This window comes from Canis lupus, chromosome 27 (assembly GCF_048164855.1).
Source record: "Canis lupus baileyi chromosome 27, mCanLup2.hap1, whole genome shotgun sequence".
Classification (NCBI taxonomy): domain Eukaryota; kingdom Metazoa; phylum Chordata; class Mammalia; order Carnivora; family Canidae; genus Canis; species Canis lupus.
Genome location: NC_132864.1, coordinates 14978671 through 14999420, shown reverse-complemented (window position 1 = coordinate 14999420; position 20750 = coordinate 14978671). Strand labels below are relative to the sequence as shown.

The window sequence follows — 20750 nt, the reverse complement described above, 5'->3', positions numbered from 1 at the left end:
CAGTTAAATAAAAGCAAAACTAGAGGCACATGTGTGGTTTAGTCAAGCATCCGACTCATGATTTCAGCTCTGGTCATGATCTCGGGGTTGTGGGATTGAGCCCTGCATCAGGTTCTGCACTCAGTGGGGAGTCGTTTGTCCCTCTCCCTCTGCTCCTCCACCTGCTCATGCCCACACGCTCTCGCAGGCAGGCATGCATGCACTCTTTCTCTCAAAATCTTTCTAAGAAGGGCTTGAGACAGATTCTTTTTAAAGAATCTAAGTTGCTCTCATATTTGAAGTTTTTTTTTAATCCTGAAAAACAAACAACTCCTTTCCCTCACCATCATGTACTTGATAACAAAAAGTAGAAGTACCTGTGAAAAGCACTGTTAGGAAATTCTACTCTGAAGAGCTGCAGACTTTTCTGCAAGTAACACTAAGCTAACTAGGAAACTAAAAACTCACTGTATACAGTCTCAACAAATCAGTTATAAGTTAGTATCTTTAGCATCTTCAATCTTCTAATTTATTTGGAGGGGTACAATATATGTAAATAATTTTCTAAAACTGCAGACACCATAAGTATTTAAAGTGGATCTTCCCTTCATCCCAACCCCCCAGATGAAGCTGTTCCCCCTACGTTGACTCTCTACAGATAAAGCTTTTTCTGTGCACCTTTCGGGAATATGCCACAGATATGCACACATGCACCAGCATGTATGAGTATACATCCTACTTCACTTTTTTTTTAACATAAAAGGTACTGAAATATTGTTTTCATTACTTAACTATATACCGTAAACTCATATTAGCATATTATAGAACTAACTCATTCTTTCATCTCCACCCCTGATTCTAATTTTTCAAAAAGCTTATTTAAAAAAACTCATTCTTGGGCACCTGGGTGACTCAGTGGTTGAGCATCTGCCTTTGGCTCAGGGCATGATCCTGGGGTCCTGGGATGGAGTCCCGCATCGGGCTCCCTGCATGGAGCCTGCTTCTCCCTCTGCCTGTGTCTCTGCCTCTCTCTCTGCCTCTCTCTCTCTCTCTCTGTGTGTGTGTCTCTCATGAATAAATAAATAAAGTCTTTTTTAAAAAATTCTTCCTTGTTGAAAATAGAGAATTGTGAAGTCAGGTATGTAACAGAAAAATGGAGGGAAGGTGGGGAGAGAGCTTTATCATGATCCATGCTTCCCCACACGGGGACCTATTTTATGCCAGCAGAACTGTCAGCATTTACCTAGAAACATTTGTTCTTGTAACAAGCCACATTCTCAGTCCTGGCTCCTCAAGTGCAAGTTGAGGAGTACCTACTGAATTGTTGCCAAAAGAGGGAAGTGAGCTTAATGAGCCCTCCTACAGCTTTGTGATTGTGCCAGAAGGAAGTGGCAGGGACCACATACTCCTCCAGGGGCCTGGTGGGCCTGCCTGGGGCAGCTTGGTGCTGGTTCTTTAGTTACTCCAGTGTTTGTGGAACTTGGGTGTAGAGCTAGGGCAGGCGTTTTTCACTATTTCTATGTAGTAGCTGGTCATCATCCATGTGGTTAAAAAGTTGTTTTCAAGGGTAGGAAAGGATAGGCAGTGGAAGGTCTCCTGAGCCTCCGTTTTCTTCCCCAGAGACAAGGAATCCCTAATTCTGTACATTATAAGGATAAATGGGTCCTTTTTTCCTTACACACTAATTTGCACACTTCTACATCTCATTTTATGTAAGTCTACTAACGTACTCAGTAGTAAAGCTTGGGGCTCCTCCTATATTATGTGTACATACTGCTGCCTTATTCTTTTTAGGAACTGCCTAGTATTCCTTGACACTTACGTACTGTTATTAGCTGCCTATGGATGGATTTTTAGGTTATTTGCTGCTATAAATAATACTGGAATAAAGATTGTTGCTCATACTGAGGTGTATACATGCTCAATTCTTTTTTTTTTTTTTAAGATTTTATTTATCTATTCATGAGAGATACAGAGAGAGAAAGAGGCAGAGACACAGGCAGAGGGAGAAGCAGGCTCCATGCAGGAAGCCTGACGTGGGACTGTGGGACTCGATCCCAGGTCTCCAGGATCAGGCCCTGGGCTGAAGGCGGCGCTAAACTGCTGAGCCACACAGGCTGCCCTACATGTTCAATTCAGGTGCTGTGTGTTGAATAAATTCTGTGATGTCAAATTGCAAATCAAAAGGGAGGTCAAGGGCAGCCCTAGTGGCTCAGCGGTTTGGCGCCGCCTTCGGGCCCGGGGTGTGATCCTGGAGACCTGGGGTCAAGTCCCACATGGGGCTCCTGGCATGGAGCCTGCTTCTCCCTCTGCCTGTGTGTCTCTGCCTTGCTCTGTCTCTGTGTTTCTCATGAATAAATAAAAATAAAATCTTAAAAAAAAAAAAAAACGGGGATCCCTGGGTGGCGCAGCGGTTTGGCGCCTGCCTTTGGCCCAGGGCGCGATCCTGGAGACCCGGGATCGAATCCCACATCGGGCTCCCGGTGCATGGAGCCTGTTTCTCCCTCTGCCTATGTCTCTGCCTCTCTCTCTCTCTCTCTCTGTGACTATCATAAATAAATAAAAATTAAAAAAAAAAAAAAAAAAGGGTGAGGTCGATTTTTTTTTTCTAACTCTTCACTCTGGAAAAATGTCAAATATATACCCAAATAGAAGAGTATGAAGCCCTCTGCAGCTGCCAACTCAGCCAAGCTTGTGTCATCTCCTTCCCTCCCCAATATGATCACTGTGGAAGATGCCCTAGCTAGCTATCACTGTACTCTAGATATTTCAGTTTGTACCTCTAAAAGATGATTTTTTTAAAACCATAACTATAATACCATTATAATACATAATACCAGTCAGCATTCAAATACTGAAATCCATGGGTTCCTAATGAAAATATTAGGGATTGCACAACGTCCACACTCTGATTCTGTCTTGCCTTCTTCGTTTGTTACCTAGAATATGTCTCTGCAAAGAAACTCCCCTTCACCTGCCACTTGATTACTCTGAATTATATAATATATATAGGAAAGTCAGGATGAATGCTTGGCTCTTTCCTTTTACCAACTTTCAAAGTAAATGTGTCCCCTAGCATCCTCTCACAGGTGACTGGTGAGTTAGGACTTGGTTTGGTTTTGCACTGTTTGGATATCATGAGGAATATTTGAAATGTTTCAATGTGTTGTCATTCAACATAGGGCTTGAACTCAAAACCTGAGCTGAGATCAAGAGTCAGATGCTTAACCAACTGACCACCCAGGTGCCCCAGGAAACACATATTTTTAAGAAAAAATAAATCATTAGGTTATGCTGATATTTTCAGTCCAGATTTAGGATTATACAATTTTTGCTTCTTTGATTTTACATTGTTGTATCTCTCCTCTTAAATAGTGAAAATCTTAGTTCCTGGCCACAGTAACCTAATTATTTGCTTCATCCTATAGTATATATAATGATTTCACAATAATAATATGAGTATTATTTTGTGGGGGTTTTGTGTTTTTTAAAGAATTTATTTGCCAGAGAGAGTACAAACAGGATGAACAAACAGCAGAGGGAGAGGGAGAAGCAGGCTCCCTGCCGAGCAGGAAGCCAGATGCACCAGCACACAGAGCTTGATCCCAGGACCCTGAGATCATGACCTGAGCTGAAATCAAGTGTTGGACACTCAACGATGCTACCCAGGTGCCCCAATAATATGAATAATTATTAGCAACATGACTACTAATTTTTTTTTACAGTTCTTTTTGTCCTTAGATTCATTTCTCACCCTTCTGGGATGCACCAATTACTGTTTTAAAGTCACCCAATATTGGGGATCCCTGGGTGGCTCAGCAGTTTGGCTCCTGCCTTTGGCCCAGGGCGCGATCCTGGAGCCCCGGGATCGAGCCCCGGGATCGAGTCCCACGTCAGGCTCCAGCATGGAGCCTGCTTCTCCCTCCCTCTGCCTCTCTCTCTCTATGTCTATCATAAATAAATAAATCTTTAAAAAAATAAAATAAAATAAAGTCACCCAATATTATTTTTAAGTTATGTTTATTTAATTTTGCTTTTGTACCTAAGGATAAAATAATTGCAGGGTCCCAAAGTCAAGTACACAAAGCAAGGTATGTTCAAAGAAGTCTAGCTTCTCCCCCTGCCCTCTCTACCCTGTCCTTACCTCACCCTGTTTATCTTCCTAAATGTGCATGCATGTGTGTGTGCACGTATATGCATGTTTAATATAAGTCAGTACATTATATTCCTAAGCCCTCTGTTTCTTGGAGAATGGCAGGATCTTACACACTTGATTTCACCTGGCATTTTTCCTTAACAGTTTCTCTTGGAGACCGTTCCATGGCAGTCTTTGAGTTCCTCTTGCCGTTCTCCAGCCTTGTGATCCTGCAGAGTGGAAGGTACCATATTCTATCCGACCAGTTCTCTGCCAGTGGACACTGGGGCAGTTCCCAGCCCGTGCTCTCACAGTCGTGCTGTGGTAACCAACTGGCACATACATCTTGCCATATGACTGGCCCAGTGTCTTTGAGATAGGTCTGTAGAAGAGGTATTGCTGCCTCAAAGGATAAATCTATATGCTTTTTTGTTAAGTTTGATATGTTAATTGCCAACCTACTTTCTAGCAACAGTGTTTGAGAGTAGACTGGTTCATTCGAAATGCACATTTGTAAGACTATGGCACCTTGTGTATTTACAGATGTCCTTGCTTAACCCTTGAGCCCCTTGAGCCTCCAGTTAGTAGCTGGTCACAAGAGCCAGGCCCTGTTGACCAGGCTTAGACAAGGAAGGGGGGATGGGACTATGCTGACAGAACCAGGAACCATGATTATTTTGATGCCAAGTCTCCCTTGGTCTTTTGTTTCTTCTGATTCTTCTAGGTCATTTCTTTGAATTTATGAGCTCATGTCTGTATTTGTGAATGTGTACATGGCTAGATGTGTCAGACATCAAGTTTTTTTTTTTAAGATTTTATTTATTCATGAAAGACACACAGAGAGAGGCAGAGACACAGGCAGAGGGAGAAGCAGGCTCCCTGTGGGGAGCTTGATATGGGACTTGATCCTAGGACCCCAGGATCATGACCTGAGCCAAAGGCAGACAGACCCTCAATCATTGAGCCACCCAGGTGTCCCAGACATCAAGTTTCAATAACTCACCAGTAAGTGCCTTCTGATTACAGGTCAACACACCCTCAGTCCCTTCCTTCAAAGCCAAATATTTGTTGAATGGCTGATATGTCCTAAGTGGACATTAGAGGTGTCAGAACAGTCTCTTCACCCTTCCTGGGCTTCAGGGTTATTTCTGCAAGGGTGAAACTGGATTAGAAAACAATAGGGAAAAAAAAAAAGAAAGAAAACAATAGGGCCTCCCCATGGTTGATGTGGATGGGAATTTCAGGCTGAGGAAGGGATGCATCTCTGGGCTCAAGTATCCATTTTTCTCTCAGATACACTTTGGGAGGTGGTGTTGCTCACATTAATATTCCTCAGTTAAAAAAAATTATTTATTTACTTATTTGGGGAGGGGGGCAGAGGGAGAGAATCTCAAACAGACTCCATGCTGAGTGTGGAGCTCGATGCAGGGCTCCATCCCAGGACCCTGATATGACCTGAGCCAAAATTGAGAGTTCAACACTTAACTGATGGAACCACCCAGGCACCCTGATATTCCCCAACTTTTTAGACATAGATAATCCAAGCTGGTTGTGCTGGATTTTTTTAGACAGTACAGTTGCCTCTCTAACTTGTTCCCCCATCCTCTCCTGTTATATAGAGGCAAAGGTTGAGTGAAATTAATCTACTACTCCTTGACAGAGACACTGGTTTAGCAATGGTCAGACCAGCCCAAGCCACCTAGCACACAGTATTCCCCCGGCCAGAGTGTGTTCAGAGGTGGAAAGACAATCCACATTGATCTGATCAAAACAGAAGGAAGCTTAGGACCATCCTTTGATTGGGGAGAAGGGGCAGCACCAAGAATGCCCATCTCCTCTAGCAGGTACAGTATGCCAATGTGAAGCCTAGAACTGCTATATTTTGCAACAAGGGAGGAAACTAGTCTGAGGAAAAAACCAACCCAAGGGAAATAGAGGGGCCAAGAGAACAGCAGAGAAACAGCTAAAGCCTTGACCAGACCGCACCTGAAACCTACACTATCACTGGACTATTTCAGTAAAGAGAAAATTTTCCTTTATTATACAGGTTAGTTTGAATTGAGTTTTCTGGTACTTGTAGCCAAAATGGGCTTCTTATGTTTTCCATCAAATTACTAAGTGAGTGATAGGAGATAAAGCAGCTTCTCAATAAAATAGTTTAAAATCACCACCAAATATCAACAGTTGTATCATTTGAGGACCTATATATCTTTGTGTTTCCCAGGAAAAATCTTCACAGATCACCTTTGTTCTCTAGCCCAGCCCACACCTTTTGGTGGCACATGGAGTGGAATTGTATGAGAGGAATTTTTTTTTTTTTTTTTGAGAGGTAGTTTTAATGTGCTCATTGCCCCCCCTGCTTCCTTCTCGGACAGCTAGAAGTAACGGCCAGCAGAGTGAACTCCTCCACACCCACTAGGAAGGCACTGAGCTCCCTCTAGTGCTTTTGTATTCCCTCTAAATGAGCAACCATAGCCTAAAGTTGGAGGATGTGGAGAAGAAATGGTGCTGCTAGCACAAACTGATGCTGGGCGTTGCTGACCAGAGCCCAAGAGAAGACCCAGTACAAGTTGGGTGATGTCCATCTTCTGTTTGGTGTGTGTCCTGATGTTGGCCACCTCTCATCTCTGTCCTGAGCCCTGTCCCCGTGTCAGCTCATTCAGTCTTCCCGAGCACAAGGTAGGTATTCTGATTCCCATATTACTGAATAGTGAAGAAACTGAGGCGGTTGTTCTTACTAAGGCAAACGATGCATTTTTTTTTTTAATTAAATGTTAGCCCAGCCCAGTAGGCACTTCATAAATATTCACCAAGTGAATGAATGTTGCCTCTTTTACTGGGGTTGTACAAGCTGATAACTCCTTAGTACCTTTCTTCATTTAGGGACTATTTATAGCGGTTACTCTGCACCAGGGGAGACAGAGGTCCTGCCCTCATGGAATTCAGTCTAGTGGGAGACACAGGCAGTAAACCAAGAACTAAAGGCTGTGGGTATGTGTGCATGAAGCAGGCACCCGGGGCAGCCTGATCTGGGGGAATTGGGAGACCCTTCTAAGGAAACATCATTGTGACAGAGACCAGCATGAGAAGGAACTGGCTGGACCCTACTGGAGGACGCAGCATTTCAGAAGGAGGAACAGCAGGTGTGCCAGCCCTGAGGGAGGAGCCTGATATGAGAGAAAATCCAGCCCAGCCAGCACATCGGGAGCACAGTAAAGGGGTGTGGGTGGGGTGTGGAGGAGCAGGGACCAGAGAGGCAGGGCCACCTGCGTTTTTATCCCAAGAGCAAGAGGGAAGCCAGGGAAGGTTCCTGAGCTCTGTGAACTCCAGAATTAAGTACTTTATTCCTTAACCTAGGGGTAAAGACATGGTGTTTTTTATAGTATTCTGCATAATTATTTGAACGTCTGTGACATTTCCTAACAAAGAGATGAGATTATATTTTTAAAAACCGCTCTCAGTACTATGTGGCAAGCAGGTCTGAGGAAGACAAGAGTGGAAGTGGAGAAACTGTCACAAGCAAGAAAGTGGTGACATAGCCCCAGGGTGATTACAGTGAAGACAAGAGAGGATGTGCCCCAGCTACGACAAGGGGAGCAGAATCAAGGGGTTTCACGTGAGTCATCAGGACCCCGGGGTAGAGGGAATAGAGAAGAATCAAAATCCTTTTCTGATGTGAAAAGCCACGTGCCTAACAATAAATTCTATTTCCATTCTAAAGACAACAAGCACTGAAGCACACGGTCATGACCACAAGGGACTCTGCGACAGACAGAACTGGTGTCAAATTCACCAGCAGTGATATTAGGCAAGACAGCCAGCCTCTCAGAGCCTCCCTTTCTTTCCTTAAAATAAAGATGTTCAGTGGTTGTGAGGATTGCATAAGGCAAGCGTGTAAAGCATGTGCTCACGCAATACCAGGCATACGGGAAACAGTGGAAGGGCTCCGTCTGGTTGTTACTGAAAACCTGAAGAGACTCTTTAACCTCCCAAGTTGACGGCAGGATCTGGGCTGGATCCCAGGTCACCTGGTTCAGCCACTGGTTCTCATACTGGGTGCCATGAGAATCCCCTGTCATGCTTGGCAGAAATACAGAGTTCTGGCCTCACCTCCAGAGATTCTGATTTGGAAGTTGAGGCCCAGGAATGTGTGCTTTCATCACATTCAGTACCAGACCATTGCAGATACTGGGGTTTGTGGATCACACTTACAGAGACATGGGTCCAGGTCCTACTCCAATAGAACACACCCATGCTCCCTTGCCAACCCCAACCACCACCAACCACCACCAACACTGCCCAGGTGGTGATAAAAAGAAAAGTGATAGCTCTACCTCTTGTTAGTTTCTCTTCTGGTGGCCATGACAGGAACATCAATCAAACTGGCTGCAGCAGAAAGGGGATTTATTGGCTTCTGCAACTCCCAGGTGCAAGGTAGCTCTGAGCACAGCAGGATACAGCCTCCCTGCAACCACAGAATGCCTCTGCTCCTGTCTGCGTTGGCCTAACCCCCAGGCAAGCCTTCTCCACCTGCTGCCCCACAAGGCCAGGCTCACCCATCCTTGCGAATGGCAGTCCCAGCAGAAGAACTGTTAGCAAAGAGTCCCAGCCAGAGGTTCCCATGGAGCCCCACTGGCCTGGTTGGGTCAGCCACTCTTGAACCACTTGGAATGAAATTAGGGAATGGCTGACGTTGCCAGAAGAAGGAGGACAGATTCTGAGCAGGAAGAAACTGAAGATGACCACCACACTCCAAAGGAGACAATAGGAGAGCTCTGATGAGAAATAGCCCTAAATTACAATGAGCTCTCACAAGCGTGAGACCCCAGTTCCTGGAGATGGTCAGGCTGTGGCCAGAGGGCACTTTGTAAGGTGCTACCCAGAGAAAGGTTTTCTTCCAAACAGTTCTCATGCCTCTAGACCTCAGCTCCTATAATGTCCTCTTCCTCCTTTTCCTAACCCAGGAGACCAGCCTAAACATCACTTTCCCCAAGAAGCCTCCTCCCCCAACTGCCCTGTGGCTTTGCCTCCCTCTGTGTGACTGTAACCATAGCTCCCGTGGACAGAGCGGGCTCAAGTCCTGCCACTTCATAGCTGGGTGACCCTGGACAAGTGACTTCATTCTCTGAGCCTTGTTTTCTCATCTGTATAGTACCTGGCAGTTTCCCAAAGCTCTCTCTGCACTTCCTCAAATATCATAAACTTTTTTTTTTAGCAGGGCACATGATGCCCTGAATAAAAGGCACATTACTCCTGTTTCCTTAAAGCTAGGTATTCTGGGACTAGAGGGGGACTAGGGACTCCCATGGGGTGTGGGCAGCAGTGTCAGAGACTGGTCTGAAGGCACGGCTAGCATGCATCTATCATCTCTTTTCTGGCCCATACCCTCAATCCTGCTGCCCGAGACACGCCACCACCCTTGACCAGGAGGAAGGCCCTGGGAATGGCAGAGCAGTGACCTGGGCACCTTACCTGCCCTGGAATTCAGGCCTCCAGCCTTCGGCATGAGAAACAACTTCTGGTTTGTTCTATCCATGATAATTTAGGGCCCCCTATGATAGCAGGATGTCACCTGAACTCAGTCCCTGCCTCCCAGGGGTGGTTGTGGAGATTAAATGAGAGGATGTGCTGAAGATGCCCAGCATGGGGCCACTGCATAGTAGGTGCTGCCTCCATGTGGACAGCTGTTCTCTCCTCCCAGTTAGTATTATTACTATCTACTTCGTTCTGCCTCCCACAGATGCCTGGGTTGTTGACCGTCTGCCCACCCCCCACACACACACACATACTGACACTGGGGGCATGTACCTTCACAGCAGGGGCTTTGCCTTCTCTCTCTCCCTCAGCTCTGGCCTGGGTTCCTTGGTTGCAAATGATAGAAACCAGCTCCGGCTGATTATTGGACAACTGCAAGGCACCCACAGGATGGCAGGGCTCCCCTGCTTGGCACAGACAAGCACTACCAGCACACAGAGCTTCCACACACAGGAATCCCACCCTGATGTGAGTAGATGCCAAGTGTTTGCTGTCTCCCCATGTCTCTCCCACCGGCTCCATTTGAGTGCCTGCCTTTCAGAAGAGGGCACACCTTGATGAACATGTCCCCCATCCGGACCCAACAGGAGTAAATTCATTCCCAAGAGGAAAATGGCCACCAAGCAGCAAATGTCCCAAGTATGGGTAGGGTCTGGATGCTCCAGGAAGTGAGAAGCAAAGACCCGGACCCAAACAAAAGTGAAATCTATCACCTCTCAAAAACGGATGCCTGCACATGGCTGCTCAGGGCCAGCGGATCTGTGGCTCAATGACTCATCAGCAGCAGCATCACTGGGGCCCAGGTACTTTCCACCCCTGGTTCTGCCATCAGGCTGCGAGCAGAAACTCCAGACTTGATGAGGAAAAGGAGAGGAAGGCCCCTCCTGTGCTGCTCCTGAGAAGAGGACATATCCCAGAAGCCCTAGGTGTCACTGGCCAGGGCACTTCATCACATGCCCTTTCTGGAAACATAATGACAAGGACAGATGGAATTGCCAAAATGGGTTTCGACTAATCTCACGAGTGGAAAGAAGTTGGGGGTGGGGGTGGGTCAATTCTGGGCTAATGTGGAACTCATCTGGTCAAACCTTCTCCAGCTGGCCAGGAAGGTTGAACCACATCATTGAGTAGTTTCCATGAGTAACCAGCAGGTGGAACAAGGCAATGCTGCTCCAACCTTTAGTGTGAAGTTCTGCTCAGCAGCCCAAGTCAGAAAATACTTCCAGGGTCTCATAAGACCCTGCACCCCTGCTCCCAACCAACCACTTGAGACACCAACTGCAAGCCCAAGCTTTTATCTATGCCTCTTTTATTTTTTAAAAAGATTTTATTTATTTATTTGAGAGAGAGAAAACACAATTGGGGGGAGGTGCAGAGGGAAAGGGAGAAGCAGACTCTCCACTGAGCAGGAACTTGACATAGGGCTCGATCCCAGGATCCTGACATCATGACTTGAGCCATAGACAACTCTCTTAACCCACTGAGCCACTCAGGCACACCTATGCCTCTTTTATAAAAATTAGAGTTTCCCATGACCCCTCCTCAGGTTTGATAACTTGCTAGGCTGGCTCACAGAACTCAGGAAAATGGTTTACTTATAATTAAGGGTTTGTTCTAGGACACAACTTGCAAACAGCCAGATGGAAAGGATGCATGGGGCAAGGTTTTTGGGGTGACACACAGAGCTTCTGTGACCTCTCCAGGCATGTCACCTCCCCAGCATCTCCATGTGTTCACCAGCCAGAAAACTGTCTGAACTCTTCCCCTTAGGGTTTTTAACAGAGACTCCATTGTGCAGGCCCAGCTGATTGCGTCACTGATGACTCATGCAGCCTCCAACCCCTCTCCCCTGAGAGGCCGGGTGGGGTGGGAAGAAGTAGGGGGATAGATGTGGGATTGAAAGTTCCAGCCCTTGACAACCACCCCCCATCCTTGGGGCTTTCCCAAAGTCACCTCACTCCCATACATTCAGGTGTGTTGGAAAGGGACTTGTTATGAACAACAGATGCTCCCTTCATCTTTATCACCCCGGAGCTATTCAGGAGCTGGGGACCAAAAACAAATATCATAAGATGGTCTTAGTGTTCCTATCACTTAGGAAATTACAAGGGTATTAGGCACTCTGGTCAGGAGCCATGGACGAAGACCAAAATATCTATTTCTTCCATCAAAATATCACAGCCCAAACCTCTCTGCCAAATTCCAGACTCAAATCCTACTGCCTACATGACCCGTCCCCTCTGACAATTCAAACCAAATGTTATCACAAACAACTGGGATGTCCTCTCCCAGACTCTTCTGTCTCCACAATGGCACCAGCATGCACTCAGGTACCTCCTCCTCCCCCTCCACGTCCAGGCCATTTAGCTCCTGAACCCACGCCCATGTTTCCTTTCCTACTCCCAGCACACCAGTCCAAGCCATTATCTGGCCTGTACTCCCACCTCTGCCTTCCCTAAGAGCTACTCTTTTTCCAGAAACCAGAGTTACCTCAGCAAAACAAACTGTATCAATGGATGGAAGCATGAACAAAATACGGCGCAGCCACACAACGGAATATTCAGCCGTAACGGAAGTACTGGTCCATGCTATAACACGAAGGGACTTCAAAAACACACTGAGTGAATGAAGCCAGTCACAAAAGGCCCCAGATTGTAGGATTCCATGTGTAGAAATATCCAGAATAGGCAAATCCACAGAGACAGAACGCAGGTCAGTGGGTGCTGTGGGCTGGAGAGGAGTGGGAATGGAGACCAACTCTTTCATGGATACTGGGTTTCCTTTTGAGATAATGGAAAAGTTCTGGAACTGAGCAGTGGTGAACGTTGTACAACATTGTGAATGTACTGAATGCCACTGATTGTATACTTTATAATGGTTAAAGTGGTAAAGTTTATGTTACGTGTATTTTACCACAGTGATTTAAAAATCAAACTATGGGGCAGCCCGGGTGGCTCAGTGGTTTAGCGCCGGCTTCAGCCCAGGGTGTGATCCTGGAGACCGAGATCAAGGCCCACGTCGGGCTCCCTGAATGGAGCCTGCTTCTCTCTCTGCCTGTGTCTTTGCCTCTGTGTGTGTGTGTGTTTCTCTCATGAATAAATAAATAAAATCTTTAAAACAATAAAAATAAATTAAAAAATAAAAATCAAACTATGTCCCTCCCCTGCTTAAAATTCCCATTGCTTCTTGCACTTCACATGAACTCCAGTGCTTCCTGTTGGCCTCTGCCCTCCTCTCTGATCTGGTTCTTGCCCATCTCTGTCCCTCCTACCATATTTGGATAACTCTGGCCTCCTTTTGCTTTCTCACCAAGCCAGGCTCTTTCCCACCTCAGGCCCTTTGCATGTACTGTTCCCACTGCTTAGAAGGCATTCACTTCCTTTCATGACTTGCTCTCAGTTTTCAGCGTTAATTTAAATGTCACAGACAGGCCTTCCCCAACCATCCTACCTCATCTCTCTTCCCACCACTGTAATTGTCTGCCATAACCCCCTGGTTGTCTCTTTCATAATACCATCATTGGGTCCTTGTGTGCCTCCCTATAGAAAGTAAGTTCCATGAGTGGAGGTTGACTCTTGTCTGTCTCATTCACCTCTGTGTTCTCAGTGCCTAGCACAGAGTTGGCACTGAGAAGCTATATGCTTAATATTTTTTTTTTAAGATTTTTTTATTCATGAGAGACACAGAGAGGCAGAGACATAGGCAGAAGAAGAAGGCTCCCTGCAGGGGGAGCCTGATGTAGGACTTGATCCCACGACCCCAGGATCACGACCTGAGCCAAAGGCAGATGCTCAACCAGTGAGCCACCAAGGTGCCCTGCTATTTGCTTAATTAATGAAAGATCACCCAGCTCACAAGGGAAGGGCAGAGGCAGGATCACCCAGCTCACAAGGGAAGGGCAGAGGCAGGCAGGTCTCTTTGATGCCAACTCTTTTTATTTTTTATTTTTTTTACAATTTTATTTATTTATTCATGAGATACACAGAGAGAGGCAGAGACACAGGCAGAGGGAGAAGCAGGCTCCCTGCAGGGATCCTGATGCGGGACTCCATCCCAGGACCCCAGGATCATGACCTGAGTGGAAGGTAGATGCTCAACCACTGAGCCCCAGGTGCCCCTTGATGCCAACTCTTATGTTCTTTCTACTCCTCCACATGATTCTGAACTATATTTGAAGCAGGAGCTTGAATCAAGTATCAGAGAATGGGGTCAGAGTTAGCCATGACCTTTTAATGTAGCTCTATTATCACGTAGAGGAACGTGAGCCTCATGTGGTCACTGCTGTAGATGGATTGTGTCTGCTGGCAAACCAGCCTCTGGACCCAGATGGCACATGTAACTCTGGAAATCCAAACAGAGCCCCGACTGAGATCTCATGGACTTCTTTCCTCCTTTCTGTTTCCTCGTATTCTCCTAGAGCCAGACTGGGGCTTTGCCCTAGGAAGGGAAGTAGTTAACTGCAGCAGCTGAAAACACTGGCCTGCAGGAACCAAAACCAGCACTGGGTAAAGCCAGAATGGGCCCATCCCCTGGCCTCTCCCAGGGCACAAGCAGGCCCAGACTCAGGCGGCCATGCTCTGACCTTCTCCAGAAGGCTCCACAAACATCTCCAAAACGCAGACAGGTCCTGGGATGGTGACTGGCTCGTACTTGAGCAAGCTGCGCTTACCGCTTGGTAAGAAATGTGAAGGGGGGTGGGCAGAGACTCGCTTGTGCAAGAGAACGGTGCTGGTATTGCTCAAACCAGACAAGTCCTTCCTCTACAGCAGGAGTTCCTAATCCTTTCTTCACAACATGGGTCCTCTTCTCTGGGGCAATGTCTTTAAGTGCATAAAGAGAATGCCTTGCATTACACAAGGCCCATTATCTTGAAATGCAGTTATTGAATTATTTTTTAAATTGTGGATAAATACAGGAAGTTCTTTGTTGACATATTAAAACTATAAGAACTGGGGCGCCTGGGTAGCTCAGTGGTTGAGTGTCTGCCTTTGCCTCAGGTGGTGATCCCAGGGTCCTGGGATCTAGTCTGACATCAGGCTCCCCTCAGGGAGCATGCTTCTCCCTCTGCCTAGGTCTCTGCCTCTCTGTATCACTCATGAATGAATAAATAAATACAATCTTAAAAAAAAAAAAAAACTATGAGAACTAACAGCTGGGTTAGTAATTTTGAAGCAGTGGTGAGTATAAGTTATATTTTGATATATCTGCTATAACTATCTTGTGATTTGAAGATATCTGTGATCTCGATTGATGACCAAGCCTTGGGTACTGCTAATGCAGGTGTGGGCTGTTACCTGCATTCATCATGGAAGGAAATGCTCAATTTCAGGTAATGAAAATAGAGGAATTTTACCCATCCTAAATGATCAGCCTCTTAGACTTTCTGGACCACAGAAGAATGTCCCCGAGCATTGCCTCCCCAACTCAAATGGGAGCTGAGGACAGAGCTGCTCTTATATTGAGTGTCTGGGAAGGGCTGCCTACCACATGGTGGGCATCCAGCACTACTCTGTTGAGTCTCTTGGATCTTCTAAGGAGATAATCACATAGATTGCAGACAAGAGATTTTCTCTTTTCAATCTTTGTCCTCACTTCCTTTCTGGTCTCACTGCATTAGCTGGGGTCTTCCATACAATGTTGAACAGAAGCCATGACGGTGGGCATCCTTATCTTGTTATGCTCAATATTCACTTAACAATTTATGCAGTAGAACTGTAAAGCACCTACTATGTGCCAGACTCTGAGCCAAGGATAAAGATGGGACAAAATTAAGCTCTTTTCCTGTCCAACTGAGAAGACTGAGCACTAGAAGCATTCTGTGGACAGAAATATTGAAAACATCACTAAAGTCTCCCTACTTGTTATGCTGCTCTCAGGATCCTGATTCCTAAGAAGTATAGAAATAGGAACACCTGGGTGGCTCAGTGGTTGAGTGTCTGCCTTTGGTTTACGGCATGATCTTGGAGTTCCAGGATTGAGTCCCACATTGGGCTCCCTGCAAGGAGACTGCCTCTCCCTCTGCCTGTGTCTCTGCCTCTCTCTGTGTGTGTATCTCTCATGAATAAAAAATTTAAAAAAAAATCTTAAAAAAAAAAGTATGGAAATAGGTCCCTGCTGGTGGGGGTCCCAGTCTCCAGGGCATGGGTAAGTGGGCACTGGCAGTGGCAGCCTTCCCCAGGACCATGGCAGTGCAGGACAAGGAGGCAGCACATGGGAAGGATGATGAGAGGTGCCTCCAGAAGGTGTCAACCCCCTCTCAAATAAATAAATATTTTTTTTTAAAAAATGGACCAGATTGTGGTTCAGGGACTGAAATAGGAATGTTGCAATAACAAAATGTGACTGAGAAGTCAGACCAGACTGAGATCTTTTTTTTTTCTTTTTAAAGAGAGAATGTAGGGGATTGTGGGGGGAGAGACCATGGGCAAAGGGAGTAGGAGAGAGAGAATACTCAAGCAGACTCCCTGGAACATGGAGCCTGTCTGGCTGGATCCCAGGACCCTGAGATCATGACCTGAGCTAAAATCAAGAGTCCAATGCATAACCAACTGAGCCATTCAGGTGCCCCCAGACTGAGATGTTTTTAAGAAAGCCTACTACCCTACAGGAGTGGGGGAGGGGCAGGATGGGGAAAAGTAGACTCAGCAGAAGCCAGTAGAAGCAATACCACTGTGATAGGCAGACTACAGGCCCCTCAGAGATGTCCCCATCCGACCCCCCAGGACCCGTGAATATGCTATGATACCTGGGGAAAGGGACTTTGTAGGTGTGGTTAAGAATGTCGAGAGGGGAAGAGGAGACTGGATTATCCGGGTGGGCCCAGCGTTATCACAAGGGATTCCAGGAGGGAGGGAGAAGAGTCAGACCTAGAGGGGAGGAGAGCTGATGAAAGCAGAGGTCAGAGTGAAGCCACCAGCAGTTGAGGAATGCAGCTCAAAGAGACAAGGAACCGATTCCCCCCCTAGAGCCTCCAGAAGGAATACGGCCCGGCCAACACCTTGACTTTAGCCTTATTAAGGCCACTTGGACTCTTGACCTCCAGAGCTGTAAGATAACAAATTTGTGTTGTTTTTTAAGCCCCTGAGATCGTGATAACATGTTCCAGTAGGAACTGGAAACTAATACCGCCCAAGGACAGAGACTCCCCCCACCCCCAATTACGCCAGGAGTGGGCAGGTGTGTAGGAGGGAGCCTCCATCCTGAGGTTCGGGAAGAACTTTTTAGGAAGACAGAGACTGACATCAGAAACTGCTTCCAGGGCGGTGCCCGAGACCAGTGTGAGCAGGGTGCTGGGGAAGCCCTGGGAGGACAGGGACCCCCGGACGCCGGGCCTGGAAGGCGGGGGGAGTAAGCCCGAGCGAGGGGGCTCGGCCTCCAGGCGGGAAGGCCCCTTCGTCCAGCGCCGAGGCCTCCTCTGCACCCCGCCCCGCCCCGCCCCGCCGGCCAGCGCCAGCCTTAGAGCCTCGCGCCCACGCTCCGCCCCTCCGCCGGCGACGGACGGCTCCAAGCCGAGCCACGGGGCTCGCTCCGCGGGACAGGAGCGTCGCCAGAAGCCAGCTCAGCTCCGGGGCTGGGTCGGGCCCTCGGTCCCGCGGGGGGAAGGAAGTGCTCCCCTCCTCCCCCGCTTCCCGCAGGCCAGCCCGGACGGATTCTCGTGATTCGCGGGGGCTCCCCCCGGCGGGGCCTCGGTCCCTCTGCGGGCGGGGGAGGGCCCGAGGGGAGGCGACTGGCGAGGGCCCGGGGCCCCAGGGGCTGGCAGGAGGCGCGGGCCGCGGCGCGAGCGGGTGAGAGGGCGGGGAGGGGGGCGGGGGAGGGGGGCGCGGGGGCGGGGGGCGCGGGGGCGGGGCGGGGGGGCGGGGGCGGGCGCCGGCTCGCAGTCCCGCGGTGGCCGCCGGCCGGAGGGCGCAGGGTGAGTGCTCCCGCGCGGCGCGCAGCCCCCGCTCCAAGCCCTCGCAGCCAGAGCCCTCCGGGGAGCGGACCCGGCCCCGACTCGGGGACCCCGCCCCCGGTTGCCCTCTGCTGCAGCGTGGAACAGCGCCTTCCAGCGCGGGCGGACCGGGATTCCCCTAGGGACTCCCTACCTGGTCCAGAGTCGGGTGGAGGGCAGGGCCGCAGACACACAGCTGCCCCGGGACCTGGGGGAGGCCCCTCTTGGCCCCAGTTACCAACCCTTGAAAACGGGAGCACGGACAGGAACTACCCTTTTGTATGGCGTGCTTAACTGGGAGACAGGTGCCTGCCTTCATCACCTGCTGAGCGCAGCAACAGGTAAGGTGAGTACCATCCTTGTCTCCCTCTTGCAGGTGAAGAAACCGAAACTCGGGCCAAGCTACTTGCCTTGGGTCCCCCGCCAAAGGAGGCAGAGACAGAACTTACACCCAGGTCTGTGTGAACCTCTAAATCCTTTTATGCATCATCTCTGCCTCCCTAGAGAGACTGCAGGGAGAGAAGTGAGGATAAAGGTAGTACTGGGTATTCCAGGAGGAGGCTGAGCTGAGCAAACCTCCAGGGCAGCAAGTCCTTCACCTGGAAATACTTTTATGGTTTTTTTGAAGATTTTATTTATTTATTTGACAGAGAGAGAGAGCGAGCACAAGCAGGGGATGCAGCAGGCAGAGGGAGAGGGAGAAGCTGTGGAGCTGCATACAGCTCCATCCTAGGACTCTGGGAAGGCAGAGGCTTAACAGACTGAGCCACCCAGGCCCCCTGGAAATACTTTTAAACACCTCTTGGGGCAAGATGTGCTGAGGAATGAGAATGGTGGGTTGCGAGTTAAACTCCAGGACACAGAGGTGCAGCCCCCCTCCCCAGGAACTTACAGACCTCTACGTAGGACCTCTGCTGGGTGCCGGGGCTCTTGGAGGCTTTGCCTTGGGACTTCACCTCTCCATACCTCGGTTTCCTTGACTGTCTCATGGGGTTAAGCATGCTACTTACCCACAGGATTGCTGAGATTAAGTGAGATGCTTGGTATAAAGTCTTAGCCCAGCAACTAGCCCGAGGTTACTATGGAGCTGTTCCCCTCTGAAAACACTCTGGTTCCAGACACTTAACCTCAGGTCAGGCAGGGCTATCTGAGATCTGCAGTATTTCCGGACAGCTTCACCAGCAGCTGGACGCTTCTTGAGTAAGACCAAGGCTCGTGGCGGCAACTTCTCACACTCCTGAGTCCCTGGTGGAAAGACTAGCAGGAGCAGCATTTTGAAAATGGTTGGGTTGAGGCTTGCATAATTCCAGAACTACTCTGCAGTCCCTAAGCCCTTCCGGATCCCTGGTTTAGCAAGGAGGAGGAAGCCCAGAGTCTTATTGCCCCCAGATCCGCTCCTCATCTCATCCCCCACATCTAAGCCAGCAGCAGGTTCTACTCCTCAGCATATCCTGAATCTGGCCATTTCTCTGCATCCTCATCATCTTTTGCCTCCACTTGGCCTCCCTGCACCCACCGTTGACCCCCCACCCCCCCAGGTCTTCAGCATTGTCTACCAAGCCCTCTGTGAGATCAGACGCGTGTGTCTTGCTACCATCCTCCCACTACAGCCACCCTGACCTCCTGTTTCTTCCTTGAACTTGCTAAGGGCCTTTTTTTTTTTCCCCACCTTCTTAGGGCCTGTGCACGTGGTCTTCCTTCTGTAGGAAATGCTCTTCCCGGTCATCTTCTTGTGACTTACCTCTTTGCAATTCAGGGACCGCTCTACAAGTTGCCAGATCAAGTCTTCCCTGACCATGACCCTGGCAGGAGCCACACTCGCCTGCTCTCTTACTGCGTTCTTGTTTCTCTTTCTTCCCATGCTTAGCCATGAGTGATGCCAACTTGCTTATGTGTTTCCCTGGTTCCTTGTTTGTTCACTTGTTTGTCACCAGGGCCCTGACTTTTTTCTTTTTCACTTCAACCATCAGGGTTCAACTTGTCATTGCTTAACAGCATTCTTTCTGTTTCTACACAGACCTCAGAATTGTCATTCCTTCTAACAGCCCCTTGCCTTCCTCAGCTTTTCTCTAAAGCGGGGCTTGTGGGGTCTTTCCAGGTTCTAGCCATCATATCCAAATTAGCTTGTCCACAATGCACGTGGTTTGGGTTTTTTGTTTTGTTTTTTTGCTACCAAATGATTTTGTTTGAGATAGTGTTTTCCAAACTGATGTATTCAAGTCAAGAGTATGATTATTTTGAAGGCACTTGCCATTTATCACCAGAAGGTCACTGAGGAAAAACCAGGCCTGGCAATATAGTGCAAGTTTTCCTGCAGCCCCACAAGCACTGAGTTTTATTGCTTTTGTTTTCTCTAGTTTAATGGGAAGGTCATGTATGTATGTTTAACTTTTCTGTTGCTTGAATTAGTGAAGCTAGGTGTTTTTCTATATATGTGCCAATTCTATTTCCTGTCTTGTGAAGGAAGGAAATCTCCAAGGCACCTTAATTACTCCCTTCGCCTTTGCTTATACTAAATGTTCCGCTTGAGCCTGTCTCATGAGAGCAGGGCAAGGGCCCCCGGGGGCTAGAACAGGAACACACTGAGGCCGAATTCAGCTGGTTGCAGAAGCTGTTCTGCAAATCAACCAGCAAGAAACTCTTGAGAGTCCCTTGTGCCCGCAGCATGATACTAAGGAGAGAAAGAACTTAGTTTTCCTTAGTCTTTGTGAATAATTTTTTCTTAAATTATAAAAGCACATGGGATGCCTGGTTCTTCATTGGAACATTGGGGAAGCAAAAGATTGGGAAATAATCTAAATTCTGATCACTTGTGGGACTACACACATTCCTACAGGGAAATCTTACGGAGTCGTCCCAAGGAGTGTACCTGATCTAGCACACCCCGATCTAGAACAATCAAACATACTGTATTCATCTCCTATGGCTGCTATAACAAATGACCACAAATTTTGGATGGCTTAAAACAACATGAATTTTTTACTTTAAAGTGCTGGTGATCAGATGTCCAAAAGCAAGGTGTTGGCAGGGCTGCCTTCCCTTTGGAGGCTCTAGGGGAGAACCTGTTTCCTTTCCAACTTTTAGAAGCTGTTCACATTCCTTGGATTGTAATCCTTTCCCTCCTCTTCAAAGCCAGTAGAATAACAGCTTCAAATCTCTGACTCCCAACTTTGC

General features: G+C 48.0%; 1 protein-coding gene and 1 long non-coding RNA gene across 11 annotated transcripts in view; both read left to right on the top strand.

Annotated features, from left to right (window-relative positions):
- The first annotated feature begins 4057 nt into the window (after window positions 1-4057).
- On the top strand, window positions 4058-8533 carry LOC140619302 (uncharacterized). Its single transcript, XR_012019204.1, has 3 exons — window positions 4058-4358; window positions 6490-7730; window positions 7836-8533. It is a non-coding gene; the product is annotated as an uncharacterized lncRNA (long non-coding RNA).
- Window positions 8534-17132: 8599 nt separating this feature from the next.
- HVCN1 (hydrogen voltage gated channel 1) overlaps window positions 17133-20750 on the top strand; it is a 36340-nt gene continuing 32722 nt past the window's right edge. For 2 of the 10 annotated variants that reach the window (XM_072802508.1, XM_072802513.1), the window contains exons 1-2: window positions 17134-17433; window positions 17953-18031. The gene's annotated coding sequence lies outside the window, so the exon portion shown is untranslated. Of the gene's footprint in view, window positions 17434-17516; window positions 17923-17952; window positions 18032-20750 lie in introns of those variants that run through there. The other 8 variants (XM_072802518.1, XM_072802512.1, XM_072802509.1 and 5 more) reach the window with 8 other exon arrangements.